We start from the raw sequence: 16,341 nt of genomic DNA, 5'->3' as shown, positions 1-16,341 counted from the left end.
AGGTAGCACTTAATATATTGTATGCGCAATTCTTACTAACGTTCGTCGGCTTTTATTCTCACGCCGAAACTCAATTCTATAGAACTGCAGGATTCGTTATCGTTTACTTTTATACTATAGTCATTTACAATGTCTATAAGGCTGCCAAGGGTCGTCTTATCTTTCATGCTGAGGACAGCGAATTTCGTAAAAGCCGAGGTTTCGAAATTAAACCGCTTATTTAGGTAGTTTGGGCTTTCCTGATAAACGTTAGCAGCAGTTTTCCTAAATTTGTCCTGACCTGATTTGCTGAATCCCTTATTTTGATTCAAATTAAAACAAAAGAATTTACTAATATAGATGCAAAGTTTTTGTTTAAAAATTATAAAATCTCACAGAGTTCTATAGGTTGAGTTACCCGGTTTTCAAGCTGTAAAATTGTTAATGTGACAAAACTGATATCGTTACGTACCTTCATACAACAAAAGGAAGTGAGCGTTTATATTCTTCGCTGACACCTTTCACGGAAGTCGATCTTAAAGGACTGGTCTCCTCTTTCCCTTTCCCTTCTCTATGCTTCCAAATGCGGAACCAACACAGTTCTTACCAGCATCTCATATTTTGTACGTCCGCAATGAAGTTTTGGACTTAATTTCGAATCTTTTGAAAATTGTACTACTTAGGTTAAGCTTGCTGAAATATCGTTGTCAATAAAATAATGCTTTAAGCTAAAAAAATTCGCATGAGAGAAAATGTTCATCTTTCCTCTGATAAATACACTACTGGCCATTAAAATTGCTACACCAAGAAGAAATGCAGATGACAAACGGGCATTCATTGGACAAATATATTATACTAGAACTGACATGTGATTACATTTTCACGCAGTTTGGGGGCATAGATCTTGAGAAATCAGTACCCGTAACAACCACCTCTGGCCGTAATAACAGCCTTGATACCCCTGGGCATTGAGTCAAACAAATCTTTGAAGGCGTGTACAGGTACAGCTACCTATGCAGCTTCAACACAATACCACAGTTCATCAAGAGTAGTGACTGGCCTATTGTGACGAGCCAGTTGCTCGGCCACCATTGACCAGGCGTTTTCAATTGGCGAGAGATCTGGAGAATGTTCTGGCCAGGGCAGCAGTCGAACATTTTCTGTATCCAGAAAAGCCCGTACAGGACCTGCTACATGCGGTCGTGCATTATCCTGCTGAAATGTAGGGTTTCGCAGGGCTCGAATAAAGGGTAGAGCCAAGGATCGTAACACATCCACTGTTCAAAGTGCCGTCAATGGCGAACAAGAGGTGACCGAGACGTGTAACCAATGGCACCCCATACCACCACGCCTGCTGATACGCCATTATGGCGATGACGAATACACGCTTCCAATATGCGTTCACCGCGATGACGCCAAACACGGATGCGACCATCATGATGCTGTAAACAGAACCTGGATTAATCTGAAAAATAACGTTTTGCCATTCGTGCACCGGGGTTCGTCGTTGAGTACACCATCGCAGGCGCTCCTGTCTGTGATGCAGCGCAAGGGTAACCGCAGCCATGGTCTCCGAGCTGATAGTCCATGCTGCTGCAAACGTCGTCGAACTGTTCGTGCAGATGGTTGTTGTCTTGCAAATGTCCCCATGTGTTGACTCAGGGATCGAGACGTGGCTGCACGATCCGTTACAGCCATGTGGATAGGATGGCTGTCATCTCGACTGCTAGTGATGAGAGGCCGTTGGGATCCAGCACGGCGTTCCGTATTACCCTCCTGAACCCACCGATTCTATATTCTGCTAACAGTCATTGGATCTCGACCAACGCGAGCAGCGATGTCGCGATACGATAAACCGCAATCGTGATAGGCTACAATCCGACCTTTATCAAAGCCAGAAACGTGATGGTACGCATTTCTCCTCCTTACACGAGGTATCACAACAACGTTTCACCAGGCAACGCCGGGCAACTGCTGTTTGTGTATGATAAATCGGTTGGAAACTTTCCTCATGTCAGCACTTTGTAGGTGTCGCCACCGTCGCCAACCTTGTGTGAATGCTCTGAAAAGCTAATCATTTGCATATCACAGCATCTTCTTCCTTTCTGTTAAATTTCGTGTCTGTAGCGCGTCATCTTCATGGTGTAGCGATTTTAATGGCCAGTAGTGTACTTCATCACCGCCCCAATACCCACACATTCTTATTGGGACGGAAGCAAGCGGGACACACTGTACACTATACCGTCATTTCATCACCACCTTTAGCTCAGCAACTTTGAACTATTTACCCTCTAACTAATCATTACGAAATGTGCACACACACTTAATTTTATACTTTCAGGTTTCCTTCTGAATGTCATAATTGTCATCACTGCACTCAATAGCACTGTTATTTTTTTCCATTTAATCTACTGAGGATCTTAAATGTGGATCGGACTTCGGAAAACCCTAAAACCACCAAAATATTAAAAATGTTTTGCTCTCTCGCAACAGTGAAAGTATGAAACATCTAAATTTTCCTTCTCTCAGTCACTCCATAAATATAACTGCCTCTTCAATACAAACTATCGTGAAAATAAAGCGTCGAAACAACTGACTTTTAAACCTACTGACATATTTCTGTCTCATGTATATTACATATGAAGGCTTTGGCTAACAAGAATAAGATATAAACCCCAGGATATGAAATTAAAAATTATATAATACGGTATAAAAAAGTAAAAGAAGTAAACGAAAAACGGGTCTTGAGGGTGTCCCGTCATACATTAACATGAGCCCTGTAGTAATTGCACAGCCTGCATTTCCTTTGTTGTTCGCGGATGGTACGTGTCTTGGGTAACTTTCTGTAAACTGACATGTACACTACTTGCACAGTGGATACCAAAATCTCATAGAACTGGGTATGGTATTCTGGTGCTACATCTCTGCACGTGTGTAGATTTTCTGACATAATGTTATTACAAAGTGGATGCGACGATCTTTTAGTCTTAGGTAAGAACCAAATACTCTCAACTTGCTTTCAAATGGCCGATAATGCAAAATTATGACACGCCTATCAATTCTGTTAAAATACACTTATGTTCAGAAAAAAACACAACACCATGAACTACTACAGATAGTACATTCATATTCACATGACATGCACTTAAGTATGTTCTGCAGAAATGATTAGCATTTAAACTATAAGAACCCACGTGCAGTTTGCCTAGAGGCCCTAAGCGAACCGTACCGTGAAATCAGTGCGTTTGAAAGAGGGTGCATTATTGGCTAGAGAGAATGTGATCCATCCATCCGGGAAGTTGTTGCTCGTGTGGGACAAAGTGTTTCCGCAGTGCAACGGGTGACTGTAGAATGGTCCAAGGAAGGCCGTAGAACATGACGAAATGAATTAGGTCGCACCACCCAGTTCACTCCCCTAGAAGATCGACACCTCATCCTAATGACACTGCTGGACAGATCTGCTTTCTCCTCGTCTCTAGCCCAACAGTGGAACACATTGTACGCTTTCAGGGGTGAGAGTCCGTCGCCGTTTATTACGGCATAGTTTACGTGCACGTCGTCCGCTTCTCCGCCTACATTTGACGAATGTGCAGAAGAATGCTGGACGTCAGTGGTGTATAGAACGACGTCAGTGGGGGCAGGAATGGCATCAGATATTGTTTCCGGACGAATCCAGGTTCTGTCTGATTGAAAATCACCGCTGACAGGGGGATCGGAATCACAGTAACTGCATTCGCACAAGGCATACAGCGCCAGCTCAAGGCCTTATGGTGTAGGGTTGTTATTCGGTACAACCACAAATCGCGGTTCGTGCGTGTCCAGGTCACTGTGACTGGTGTGACCTACATGAATGACATCCTGCGACTCATAACCATACCCTTTCTGCACAGCAACCCAGAGGTCAATTTTCAGCAAGACAATGCACTACCACAGGTTGCTGGACGAACATGTGCCTTCTTGGTATCACTGGATGTCAGCCTTTGCCCTGGCCCTCTAGATCACCAGATTTGCCTCTAATTGAAAATGTGTGGGATATGGTGAAACGATGGGTGCAGTGCTGTGACCCAATGCAACCACCACGGATGAACTTGGGAACCAGGTGAATGCAGCACGGATGGTTATACCACAGGATGCCATTCGTGCCTTAGACGCATCTGTACCATCATGTACGGAACTAGTTATCAGGACCCATGGCTGACCCTGTGCCTGTTAAGTAACATGACACATTTTGAACCGAGGTGACTGAAATGCTAATCAATTCTGTAGAACATGTTAATGTACATGTCGCGTGAATATGAACGTCCTATCACTAGTCGTTCAAGGTGCATTTTTTCTGAACATGAGTGTATATCAACTTTAAAATGACACTTGACAACGACTGGTCAGCCAGTTACTGTTGTTTCTAGACATGGTCGTGTTGGAGATTAGCGGTCTACAATTAACGGATTCAGAAAAAGTCTTTTTATTAATTAAGATCGCAATTTGCTATTTTCTTCGTAACTGCACTGCACAACAGAAGTAAAGAATCAATCTTTCGAAACGCCGCACATGTCTCCCTTCGCAACGCGGAAGTTTGAAATTTGGCTCAAAGGTGTCTACAACCTTCCTCTGAAGTGGTGCAAAAACGTGGCGATGTGCCACGTCATCCTTGGGCTTGAGAATGTTTCAAGCAGCACGGGATCGGTATATGCGAAAGAAACGCCAGATCACAGATGTTCATGTGACGTGTAAAATGGGTTAATAATGTTCCATTGGCACCAAATTTCACCACAACTATCGCCACTGTGGACTTCTCCCACGATCGAGAGGTCGTCATAGACCCTCTTACCCACATTTTACCCTTCTTTTGACGGCTCTGCCATGGAGACCAGAACCGCGACGCCCAGCGTTGCAATGACACGGAGTCCTTACGACTGGCCAAGGAAAGTATTGCAGACACACCAGCGCTCAGAATCGACAGGAAAAGGTCTCAGGGGTGCCGATGAAATCACCCCTTTCCTTAGGACGTTGGTTCCCACAAATTTCACTGTCGAGAACGACAGTTTGCACTGCGATGAGCAACACGAAGCCGTTCTTGACAACCTTTGATACTGCTGACATCTCCTCGACAGTTAACCCCCTTCTCTGAGGAAGGGTGGAAGTACTACGTTCCGTTCGAGAGCAATCCATGAAATTTGAATGTGGACAGAAGCAGAAAAGGGCTCTTATGCTTTGCCAATGCTCCTGTTATGCCGTCCTGTGGCATCGTCGTGGATGGGTGCGACATAGACAATGCGTGAATAAAATGGCAAAGGTCCCCCCTAAGCCTCCCCCCCCCCCCCAGCTCGCCAATAATTTCGGTTGCACGTGCTCCCTTACTGAATATTTTAAGAATGTGCCTTTACAAACAAAACCTTCCAAGTAGTGCTAGACGTCTAAAGATAGGCTACTTGATACACTTCCAGTGCCAGTTACCTTCCTGCAGGTGCGAGCCCTACTTGAAATGTTTGTAATGACACATTTTTTTTAAATTCTCATAAATGCGAGGGAGGGGGTATGCCACTGAGGTCCGTTTCCGTTAGGTATGTGTCGATATCCCATCCCTCCATGATCACGCCATAGAAGGGCGTGAAACAGGAACACTGAAGAAGCATAAGAACCGTTTGCACATTCAAGTTTCGTCGAATGTTTATGAAAGGTGCCTAGTAGTTCCCTCCTGTACACCAGAGCAAAAACTGCCTCTCACTGCACTCCAAAGGGGTGAGATCACGTTCGTTGTTGCTGCTAGACCACGATGGCCTTAGAGAACGGTTGCAGCGTCGAGGAGATGTCATCAGCATGAGTGATTGTCGAGAATATCTTCCTATTGCTCATCACACTGCAAACTATCGTTCTCGACAGCGAAATATGTGGGAATTGGCGTCCTAAGGGGAGGGGGTGGTTACACTGATGCCTTTTGTGCCGCTACATGCTGCGTTTTCGTGTCCATTGTGAGCGGCCGTGTGTCTTAGATGTCGACCTCTACCACTCATTAGAAAACGTCATTTCGGCGCTGGGCGTCGTGGTTATGACCTCCATCGCAGAGGGGTCAAACGAATGAGCGAAATGTGGGTAAGAAAAGGTTGTTACGACCTTCCTATTATGGGTCACGTCCACAGCGGCGATGGGCATAATTGTAGAGCAATTCGGTGCCAGTGTGACATCATTAGCCCATTTCACACGTCATGTTAACTTCAGAGTTCTGGCCATTTTCTCGCATATGTTGAAACCGTGCTGTTGGAAGCATCCCCGTAATACAGGGTGACGTCGCACGGAACAACGGTTAGCACCATTACTGCGGAGCGCTATAAACACCTTTGACCCAAACTTTAAAGTTATGCGTTTCAATGAGAGATAATCACGGGGTTTCGCAAAAGTAATCCTTAAATTCTGTTGCGCAGTGTAGTTACGAAGAAAATTGTAAGTTCGGTCCTGAGTAACAAAGTACTTTTTCTGAATCCATAACTGTAAAAATTAGAGATAGTGTACCCCAACGCGACCATGTCAAGAAACAATTGTAACTGGCTGACCAGTCATTCTCAAGTGTCGTTATGAAGTGAATGTATTTCAAGTGAAATGTTATGCGTGTTATAATTTTGCGTCGTCGTCCATCTGACACCAGCTGCTGTATAAATACACTGAAGGGCCAAAGAAATTGGTACAGACATGCGTATTGAAATACAGCGATATCTAAACAGGCAGAATACGGCGCTGCGGCCGGCAACGCCTATGTAAGACAACAAGTGTCCGTCTGGCACACTTGTTAGATCGGTTACTGCTCTACAATGGCAGGTTATCGGGATTTAAGAGTGTTTGAACGTGTTATAGGCGGGGCACGTGCGATGCGACACATCTCCGAGGTAGCGATGCAGTGGGGATTCTCCCGTACGACCATTTCACAAGTGTACCGTGTATATCAGGAATCTGGTGAAACATCCGACATCGCTGCGGCCGGAAAAATATCCTGCAAGAACGGGCCAACGATGACTGACGTCAAGCGTTCAACGTGACAGAAGCGCAACTCATTCGGAAACTGCTGTAGATTTTAAAGCTGTACCATTAACAGGTGTCAGCGTGCAAACCATTCAACGAAACCCCATCGATATGGGCTTTCGGAGCCGGAGGCCCACTCGTGAACCCTTGATGAGTGCAAGACACGAAGTTTTACTCCTTTAAGCCTCTCCTGGGCCCGTCAGTATCGAAATTAGACTGTTGATGACTGGAAACACTTTGCCTGGTCGCACGAGTCTGGTTTCAAATTGTATAGAGCGGGTGCACGTTTACGACTATGGAGACAATGTTCCATGACCTTGAAAGCCAGCAGGGGATTGTCCAAGCTAGTGGAGGCTCTGTAATGGTGTGGGGCGTGTGCAGCTGGAGTGATATGGGACCCCTGATACGTCTAAATACAACCCTGACAGGTGGCACGTACATGAGCATCCTGTCTGATCACCTGCATCCATCCATGCCCATTGTGCATTCCGACGGGCCGGCCGAAGTGGCCGTGCGGTTAAAGGCGCTGCAGTCTGGAACCGCAAGACCGCTACGGTCGCAGGTTCGAATCCTGCCTCTGGCATGGATGTTTGTGATGTCCTTAGGTTAGTTCGGTTTAACTAGTTCTAAGTTCTAGGGGACTAATGACCTCAGCAGTTGAGTCCCATAGTGCTCAGTGCCATTTGAACCATTCCGACGGACTTGGGTAATTCCAGCAGAGCAGTGGGACACCCCACACGTCCATGATTGCTACAGGGTGGCTTCAGGAACACTCTTCTGAGTTGAAGCACTTCTGCTGGCCACCAAACTCGCCAGATATGAGTATTATTGAGCATATCAGGGATGCGTTGTAACGTGCTGTTCAGAAGAGATCTCCACCCTTTCGCATTCTTACGGATTTATGAACAGCCCTGCAGGATTCACTGTGGCAGTTCCCTCCAGCAATACTTCAGACATTAGTCGAGTCCATGCCATGTCGTGTTGCGGCCCTTCTGCGTGCTGGTGGGGGCTCTACACGATATTATACAGGTGTACCAGTTTCTTTGGCTCTTCAGTGTATATCCTAAATTATTTTGCATGCATTGCGATCTTTAGTGACCCCCCCCCCCCCTTTCCCTAAAGCTGCTTCTTAAAGATTTGTAAATTCATCTATTTACCTCCTGTGAGATAAATCAGTCTTCTTTTGCTTCTTAGAATTCTTTTCGCTCATCTACCATACTTCTACCCGGCTTCACCAGCTGGCAACCTCTATTTTAATCACAATTCTACTGCAGTCTCATTTATCTGCTGTCATCCGCTTGCATTGCTCTCTCTCCCACGAATTCCCATTGTTTTCGGAGCGGTTATCAAGTTTTGAATAGTTTTTTCACGGAACTTCCATGACACACTGCCGTAAGTCAGAACTAGTAACATACACATAGTTTATAGAGCGTCTGAAACAGATACATATGGAGCTTAGTTCTTTAAACTGATTTTCGTTAACCAACTTAATGGACTGAAGAGTTTGGTGAGATTAATAAATAGTGCTAAATCCCGGGCAGAATTGTGCTCGTGATTGTTTCAGGCCAGAGCGTACAGACCAGGTTTGCGTGCTTTTCTTGAGTCAGCGGAGACTTTGTGTGACGATTCTCAGCCCAACAATGACTCTGTTTTCTTTTGATACATAATACTTTCAGACGAAATGGTAATAGCTTTCACCTCACCGTACTAGGTTGGTAGAGTTATAAGACACTGGGATCTACCGTAGTTGGTTATTTTTATCCTCACTAAGATGGAATTATCAGTTTTTCTTCCAGCACTTAAGGAGTGTCATCTTCTGCAACCTTCTAGAGAGAAGGAATTCGCTTTCGTCAGCTGATTAGTTATTCTAAAAACCTTCGTTGTGAGATCTTTCTGAACTTTTTTAAAAGTAGCCGGATACAAGGGATAATTAATCATCTTATGCGAATCTTCCTTCTCTGCAGACGATAAGGAGCATCTCTGCAGGACATAAGATTTACCGCCAAACCGTGAGGCTTCCTTAAAATTCACAAAACTAAGGTTTCTTTGAAATGTTTTGTTTATGCTATTGGGTCTTCTACCCACAAGTTGGCGATATACACAGCACCATTGCTGCAACCCTACGTCGATTATATTAGAACCACGGCGCTTTACATCGCGGACTGAAATACATGTGTGTCCGAGTGATAATGGCGTCAGCTTCAGCATCTTTGTTTTCGATGATTCATATGAATGAAGCTATTTCAGAAACACCAGACGTTTTTCCGGGGAAGATATTGACTTTCAAATGGTTCAAATGGCTCTAAGCACTATGGGACTTAACATCTGAGGTCATCAGTCCCATAGACTTAAAACTACTTAAACCTAACTAACCTAAGGACATCACACACATCCATGCCCGAGGCAGGATTCGAACCTGCGACCGTAGCAGCAGCGCGGTTCCGAACTGAAGCGCCTAGAACCGCTCGGCCACAGCGGCCGGCATATAGTAACTTTGCTTTACTTTACGTACACCAGTGGTTTTACGAGTAAACTGATGGGGTTGCTATGTACGAATATATTCCCACTTCGTACAGTTCTTTATACAGATTTTCAAACAACTGGCACTTTAGAAAGCATTTAAAAGAGGGGCTAAGCGGAACCATTATGCGGATGATATTTTCGTTGTGTGCACCCACGACGAAGAAGAGATGCATGTCTTCCTATTACACCTCATAAGCATCAATCCCAAATTTCAGTATACGATGGAAAACGAGAGCAATGGCTAACTTAATTTTTTGACTGTGTCGGTGATCAAACCTGGGGATGGTATACAGGTCAGCAACATACCGAGAGGGATACTTCCATGAGGAAACGTACCATCACCCAAAATTTCAAGAAAACTGTGCAACGAGTAGTACATAACTGAGAATACCAGGATTAATAAAGAGCAACAGCCGCCACCAGTGGATGTTATAAACTGATCGTGTCGAAAAAGTTTTGGCTAAGCGGGGGGATCAAACGATTTTCAAGCCCACAAGGAAAAATAAGAGAATTACCATGAAGTGGAGAAGATGTACATCATCCATTAGCGGCAGCTAAGATTCCGAGAATTTGTGGCAAAAACTGTTCTAGAACTACGAACAAGGTATTAACAGTCGTTTAGGCGAACATTACACTAACTGTCGCTTTGGGCAAAACGTTAAGTCGGCCGTAGCGGAACATGGTTTTCAAACAGGAGATAATTAAATAAAATTTAATGAGACTAACAGTTGACCCAAGATGATACAGCATCACTCTCGCTGACATACAGAGGCAATAGAAATTAATAAATACCATGACAAATGAAATAAAATATGAATACAGACTTGGTACCAAGGAAATAACGTTCGAGTAATTTTAATCGAGAATTAAGTCACCTGCCATTGACAATCAGCACGAGGCATCTCGTGATAAATGTTGGCGCCCTCTACACACCGCACAATGCACCTCAAAATTCGGCCTACCGTTGAGCTTTCCATGCAGATGTAGATTTATCCCTGAAGATATCTCCCACAAATGGGGACGAAATGTCAATGTATAGAGCCATACATCGAGCACGGCCTCAAATCCGGAACTTTTAGCTAAGTTCTGATGTCAATTTAGGATAGCTCATCAGTAAAAACGCATGTAACTGAAATCGACGTTGCTGCAAGTGTTCAGTATAATAAATTAACTAAACATAATTAATTTTTTTGTAATGGGACTCAGAAAAAAATATTTCCTTTCTATGCATTTCGAAAAGAAACAAGAGAATTGAAAATAGGTCCGATCCGTCTTGCGTTAAAATAACGGAATCTTTCAGTCTACCAGAGCTACGTGATTAACTCTTGCGTTAGGCTTCCAGAAGCCGTGACTATCAGGATAATGCCTGAGTGCTTGGGTTGCTCGCTGAAGGTTAGAATGTGGCTTTGATTAGTGCTCCGATAAAAAACTTTAATTACCTTTTAATTTTAGGTATACTGAATTAATCATTAGTGACAGTGATTTCAGAAAGTCATAAAGAACTATCATTTCTTAAAATTTTTTTTTCTAAAGTTTTGTCTCATAGAAGTAGGAAATTAAAATACAAAGAGGTCGCTGACTTAATAGGTGTTGTTAGTCTTTAAAACGGAAGCCTAACTGAGCAATCCTTTTTCGTCGCCCGCATCCTATCCAGAAGCAGTTCCACTGGGAGCCGTTCCTAAAAGTACTGCGAACGATAAAGAGACTGAGAAGTGATCGCAGCGAAAGTGCATGAATTTTGAGTGATATGCCCCTCAGCAAAACCCAGGAACGTCGAGTACGAGGATATACTGCACTAGAGGAATTTCCGCCTAGAATATCACAAGGTGCACTTCATTGCGCCTAAGGTGTACGGTTGATGAGTAGCAGAAGGTACATAGAAATGCCAAGCAGCTGTGCTAGAAGATATCCCCACATTTAACTAACAAATTTTAAGTCACGCCATACAGTGCGAGACGAACTAACAAAGGGACGGCTGGCAATCTTTCCCATAATGGACACACATTTTACGTGTGCCAAGCTGGTTACCAGATTCTAACTGCCATGTATTAGTTTCCGGTCTCCTACGAAAAGAGTTACAAGAGAATGGGGCATAAATCTGAAATTTCTTAAACATAAAAACACGACGTATCCAGTTGCTGACGCTGTACATAAAACACGCGTAATTACAATTGGTGTATATTACACCCAGTTCGTGGGCAACATTCAGACGGTCGACAGACTCCATTTCCTTTTCATCCTGTCGGTCATATTAATATGATACAAGATGGGTACTGAAAAGAGAATCATATTCGCACAGTGTATAGAAGATCCTCAAAAAACGCAGTTATGTATGGTATCCTCCGTCCATGAAATCGTTATTGCTATTTTCGACCTGAAACATTCGAAGTTCCTTTGCAATGTCTGTAGAGCAGTGGTTCGCAAACAGGTGATAATTAGCCCCTGCATGATAGAATTAAATTTTCTCTACGGGAAAAACAAAAGGATTCGGTTGTGTTTTTGCTGTGAAACTGATTTATTTTTAGAAGATTATTACTACTACCGCTAATTCCTAAATGTATAATACTAATTCCATAAGTTACTAATATTTACATTTTTCAAACACTAACATTAACGCGTGACACAATGTGATCGAAGGTACAGCTTGTGAAACGAATGTACGAATATGAACAACGTCTTCATCAAATAATACACTACGCACGTAATTTGTACGTTGTATTATGTATCTGTGACAGTAAAATGGAGACAAGTGCGACACACATCCTTAAACACCTCGTGAAAATACCTTATCCGAGTTGTAGGTTTCCCGCAATGGACCAGAAATTTTTTCACATAGGAGTTGGCCAACAGGAAATTCTTTAATTCACACTGAAACCGATCTTCATCACTTACAAGATCTTTCATATGCTCTGGTAAGTTATTGAATATATGAGTACGCATGTATTTGACTCCTTTTTTGTACTAATGTTAAGATTTTATAGTCCTTACACAGATTGTTTTTGGTTCTGCTATTGTAATCATGTTTTGCACTATTTTGTGTAAAAAGAGACATGTTATAAATGGCAAAGGACATCAAAGAGTATATGTACTGAGAAGTAGTAGTTGGAATACCAAGTTTCTTAAAGAGTTCTCTGCATGATGATCTAGGACTGACACCAGATATAATTCTAATGACTCGTTTCTGAATTTTGAAAATGTTCTATTTGTGACAAGAGTATCCCCAAAAGATGATTCCATAACTCATTAGTGAATGGAAGTAGGCCGAATAAACTAACTTATTCATTTTCAAATCACCTATTTCTGCTACTATGCTTTCTGAAAATGTAGCTGAACTAAGGCATTTCATTAAGTCTAGAGTGTGAGTTTTCCAATTTCGGTTGTGGTCAATTTGCAGCCCTAAAAATTTGACACCGTCTACAGCTTTAATTTCATTGTTTGAATACATTATACTTATAGGGTCAGGTATTCTTTGTGAGGTACTAAACTTTATGTACTAGGTCTTGTCAAGATTCAGTGACAATCCATTTGCTGTGAGCCACCCGCTGATACTTACAAATATTTCATTAGCTGTTTGCTCAGTGAGATCACAGGTACTGTTTTTTATACTTGTATCATCTGCAAATAAGACAAAATTTGCATTTTGCGACACTGCATATGGGAGGTCATTAATATATAATAGGAACAAGAAGGGACCAAAAATAGATCCCTGGCGCACCCCTTGACTGATGGGTTCATATTTTGAATGACTATTGTGCTATGACTTATGTGCTAAGCCTGATACAGACACACACTGTTTTCTATTAAAAAGATACAATGAACCTGCTACCCCAGTTATCCCATAATAATTTAACTTATGTATAACGATATCATGCTTAACTCAATCAAAAGCTTTAGACACATCACAGAATATCCCAAGTGGTAATAACTTTTGATTTATTGATTCTAATATATCATCTGTAAAAGCGAATATAGCTTGATCAGTGACAGTCCTTTCCGAAATCCAAACTGATAGCGAATGAGAATATTTTTCTGTACTGTTTATAAAGTCTATTGTACATAACCCTTTCAAACGCTTTTGAAAATATTGCCAATAATGAAATGGGAATGGAATTTTCCGATGATGATTTGTCTCCTTTTTTGTGTAATGGTTTGACAATAGCATATTTAAGCCTATCGGGAAAAGTACCACCGTGGAGGGATTCATTACCTAAGTAACTCAGTGTGTTACAAAGTTCTGAGGAGCAAAATTTAATTATGGTACTGCTGATTTCATCATAACCATTGGAACATTTGTTTTTAAGACCGCTAATAATATTAGAAATCTCTTTCGGTGAGGTAGGATATAGCTGAATTTTGTCGAACTTCTGTGGAAATGCATTTTTTTAAATATTTTAAGCTGTCTTCTGAGGAACCATGCAAATCTAAGTTGTCTGCTACTGAAAGAAAAAGTTGTTAAAAGTGTCTGCAATTTTGGAGGTATTTATTTACATTTAACAGAATTTCCTCATTTGCCTGATTAGTTTTTCCTGTTTCAATTTTTCTGTGTTCCACATGTTTTTATCTTGTTATTAGAGGCATTCAAATTTTCTTGAAAATAAACAGATTTTGAGGTTCTGATTACATTGTTTAGAATTTTACAACATAATTTGTAATGTGATTTAGCTCTGTAGTAATCGTTTTCCCTTGACATCAAGTACAGTCTTCTTTTTGTTTTGCAAGATACTTTTATTCCATTTGTAATCCAAGGTTTTGAAACATTTAATCTATTTGCTTTGATTACTTTCTTAGGGCAGCAGTTTTCAATGTGACCTGTGGCCATATTAGAGAAACAGATACATTTTTCATTTAGCCCAGGTGAATTATATACATCTTTCCAATCTGTACTCCCCAAACAGTGCTTTATACCTTCAATTCTTGTTTCATTTACTATTCGTATAGTTTCCCACTTCCTGTTATTAGTTGAATCAGACCCCATTGTATTAAATGTAAGCAACTGTGCATCATGATCTGAAACGCCATTAAATATTTGCTAGTGTAGTAGTATCTATGAAAATGTTATCAATATAAGTGCTGCTGGTACCCATAACACTGGTTGGCAACTGCACTACGGGAATGAGATTATAAGAAGTGATAACAGACTCTAGTGTAGATCCTGAGTAACTATCCCAGAAAATTAAAATCTGCACTTAGTATGAGTTCATTATTTCTAGAAGTTAACGAATTTAATACTGCATGAAGCTGTTTAGTGAATATCAGGAAATAACCAGTTGGAGCCCTGTATATTGTGACTATAATTATTTTTCTCTTGCGTGTTTCTACTTGTGTGGCACATGCTCCAAAATGCTTATCACTACAGTATTTAAGAATGTCAATGCTTTTATAATTGTGACCCTTTTTAATGTAAGTGGCAACTCCTCCTTTCTCCATATTTTTTCTATAATACTTTGAAGCCAAGATACACCCTTTCATATAAAACATTTCAGTTTCACTACCTAAACGATTTTCAGAAATACAAATAACATCAACTGGACTTGTGGACTGTAGCGCATCTAAACAGATCTGATATTTTTAACTATATATGACGGTAGTATCTGTTCCCGAAAGAACAGTTACCGTCGATGACCATGCAGCTTTGCTCGAAATGAAATGATAATTGAATAGACACCCTAGCTGCAAGCAGGCGTTGATACACTTCATTGGGGACATGTTGAAAATGTGTGCCCCGACCGGGACTCGAACCCGGGATCTCCTGCTTACATGGCAGACGCTCTATCCATCTGAGCCACCGCGGGCACAGAGGATAGTGCGTCTGCAGAGACTTATCCCTTGCACGCTCCCCGTGAGATCCACATTCCCAACATGTCCACAACACTACATTCGTAGTGCGCCTAATAGATGTTTGCCCATGATACTCATTACTCGTGGCAGATTAATCTACCAAGTCCCGTACGAGTTCGGGCATAGCGTGTGCGTTCGCACAAGAAGGTCAAAGGCCGGGAACCCATATTTTTAACTATATATGACGGTAGTATCTGTTCCCGAAAGAACAGTTACCGTCGATGACCATGCAGCTTTGCTCGAAATGAAATGATAATTAAATAGACACCCTAGCTGCAAGCAGGCGTTGATGCACTTCATTGGGGACATGTTGCAAATGTGTGCCCCGACCGGGACTCGAACCCGGGATCTACTGCTTACATGGCAGACGCTCTATCCATCTGAGCCACCACTGGCACAGAGGATAGTGCGCCTGCAGGGACTTATCCCTTGCACGCTCCCCGGGAGATCCACACTCCCAACATGTCCACAACACTAGTGTTGCGTGCAAGGGATAAGTCCCTGCAGACGCACTATCCTCTGTGCCCGCGGTGGCTCAGATGGATAGAGCGTCTGCCATGTAAGCAGGAGATCCCGGGTTCGAGTCCCGGTCGGGGCACACATTTTCAACATGTCCCCAATGAAGTGTATCAACGCCTGCTTGAAGCTAGGGTGTCTATTTAACTATCATTTCAGATCTGATATTTATTAATTTTGTTTTTTAAACCTCTGACGTTTTGATGTAGTAAATTTACTGTTTCTTTTCTTTGTCTTCACAAGTATTATGCTTAACATTTTCAGATACATCTTGTTTCAATAGTGAATGTGTAGATAATGAACTTAACCTAAAAAAGAACCACTTCCATGAGTTGCAGCGCCCGCCCGCCCCCCCCCCCCCCTTAAAGAATTTGCTATCAACCTAGCCAGTATATCCTTCCCTATTCTATTGCGATGCAGGCCATGAGAAGAAAGTCCCACCTACCATTAGTGTCAACAGGAACAAAACCAGTC

At 42.3% G+C, this 16,341-nt stretch overlaps 1 protein-coding gene and 2 non-coding genes across 3 annotated transcripts in view; 1 reads left to right on the top strand and 2 right to left on the bottom strand.

Annotated features, from left to right (window-relative positions):
- LOC126235022 (calcitonin gene-related peptide type 1 receptor-like) overlaps window positions 1–16,341 on the bottom strand; it is a 178,869-nt gene that overhangs the window by 73,942 nt on the left and 88,586 nt on the right. The gene's annotated exons all lie outside the window — the stretch shown is intronic.
- Trnat-ugu (transfer RNA threonine (anticodon UGU)) lies at window positions 15,232–15,306 on the bottom strand. Its single transcript has one exon. It is a non-coding gene; the product is annotated as a tRNA-Thr (tRNA).
- Trnat-ugu (transfer RNA threonine (anticodon UGU)) lies at window positions 15,875–15,949 on the top strand. Its single transcript has one exon. It is a non-coding gene; the product is annotated as a tRNA-Thr (tRNA).

This window comes from Schistocerca nitens, chromosome 2 (genome assembly GCF_023898315.1).
Source record: "Schistocerca nitens isolate TAMUIC-IGC-003100 chromosome 2, iqSchNite1.1, whole genome shotgun sequence".
Taxonomy (NCBI): Eukaryota; Metazoa; Arthropoda; class Insecta; order Orthoptera; family Acrididae; genus Schistocerca; species Schistocerca nitens.
The sequence above is the reverse complement of the archived record's forward strand: the minus strand, read 5'-3'. Positions and strand labels throughout refer to the sequence as shown.